Below are 2,124 nucleotides of genomic sequence, written 5' to 3' on the forward strand. Positions count from 1 at the left end.
GAAAGAAAGAAAGAAAGAAAGAAAGAAAGAAAGAAAGAAAGAAAGAAAGAAAGAAAGAAAGAAAGAAAGAAAGAAAGAAAAGAGAAAGTGAGAAAGGAGGCTGACAGGTCCAGGACTTGAACCGTGGTTGGTCACGTGGGAGTCCAGCATCCCTAATCACCACACCACCTGCCAGCTCCAGGAAAATCACTTTTGATCCTAAGGTCTTCTCTCATCCAAAACACACTTTTTTTTTTTTTCTTTTTTTTTTAATTCAGGACACACTTTGAAAAAACTGTAACCTTCTGGAGACTCTGTGGCCCCAATGATTACAGGCAAAGAGCCCCAGACCCACCCTGTCCCAGCAAGCCAGGTCTTACTCCTTGCTCTAGGTCATGAGTCCCCTGACGAATTGGAAGGGTTGCACTCCTTATATCTAGGGGTCTTCGGGTGCTGACTTCTGGATCAGGATTATAACTAGGGCTGGTGGTAAATGAGGCACTTAACACACGCACAAAATCTAAGAGGGGCCAAAAAACTCAGTGGTCGGTAAAAATGGTATCTTAATACAGTATTTTAATAAATCAAAATTAATGAAAAAAAAAAACCTCTAATGAACAAAATGTCTTTTAAGTAGAGATGAGCTCTGACAGGGCTGGCATTAGGGTGGATTGAGAGAGGGTGCACTGCAAGTGCAGGCTGGATCCCGCTCCACCTTCCAAGGCATCAGAACCCCTGGCGACGGGGTGGGAACTCCTTTCTTCACTGCCTGTCATCTTCACTTGTGCCACTAGAGGGAGAACGTCCACTATGCAAACCTCCTGTCCCTAGGCAGACAGGCTGGAAATCTACCCTGGTCTCTTCTCCAGGCTGCTTTCCAGATTCTAGACTCAGAGCCAAAGATGAGTGGAAAGAGAGAAAGAGAAGTACCATGTGACCATGACCCTGAGTCAGGAAAAAAATAAGAAAGCTGTACCTCTTCCTAACGATTTCAGTAAAGGGGGTTCAAATAGAAGATAAGAGGCCGAGACAGCTTGGAATAGTGCAGGAACACAGAAGCTGTGTAGGAAACAAGAAACGGGTTCCAGGGACCAGCAAATAGCATAATGGTCATGTCACTGGACTCCCACATAGGTAACCCCAGACCCAGCGACTTAAAACTCACGCCAGCGCATGTGCATGTGTGCCCAAGATCCTGAGAGAATGGAGAAAGGATTGAGGTGTGGCCATCCCTCCCAGAGGGTGATTTCTCACCTTCTGTTTCTCTGTCTCTCTTTGTCTCTCTGGCAAGCGTATGTGTCCTATAGCAAAAAGCTCTCTAAAATAAAAAAGAGAGAGAGCCTGATGTTCCAGTCCTGCTCTCAATTCAGGTTCCTCGTGCAGCTTTGACCAAGTCTTTTAACATATGGTGGCCTCGGTTTCCCCATCTGTGATATTAAGATGTTGAACCAGAGGATCTCAGAACCCGTTTATGTCTATAAAGCAGAATTAGGAAAGAGCTAAAGATTCCTGAAGCATAAAACTGGGTGAATCAGGCCAACGTGCACTGAAAGACTGAACTCTCACATTCAGACCTCTGACTCCACAAAAGATTTTTCAACCAATCGTTGTTACTGAGTTTCCTGAGCTAAGGTACAAACATCAGTCAACTTGTCTTGAATATTAGCCTGCTGTTATACTTTACATGCATTGTCTTTTCAACTCTCCAGGGCCCCTGTGTTCATCATCCTGACACATGGAGAAATTTAAGTCCTAGAAAGGTTAGGTCAATGCCAAAGGTCACTTGACTGGTGAGTGGCATAACCGGGATTAGAACCAGGCATGACTGAATCCAGAAACTGCACTTTCAGCTACAGAATGGGCCCATCTGTTACTGTAGGCTCTTCTTACCATCTTGTGCACCCCCTGAGGGAGAGGAGCCAGAGAATGAGGAGAGTTGCCCTATTTTGAAGCTCTACTGAATGGTAGGGGGTGGGCCCAAACTTCTTCCCTCCCTCAAAGCAGGATCTTATCCAGTACGTTGAAGGTTTCATTCCAGCTCAACAGACAGCAAAGCACCCACTGATAAAGCCAGGAAACGCACCCTGCTCCCTAAGCCAGTGGGGGTCGGAATCCACCAGGCACACAACTTACGCAGGCATTCCT

This window comes from Tupaia chinensis, unplaced genomic scaffold (assembly GCF_000334495.1).
Source record: "Tupaia chinensis unplaced genomic scaffold, TupChi_1.0 Scaffold143796_1, whole genome shotgun sequence".
In the NCBI taxonomy this organism is placed as follows: Eukaryota; Metazoa; Chordata; class Mammalia; order Scandentia; family Tupaiidae; genus Tupaia; species Tupaia belangeri.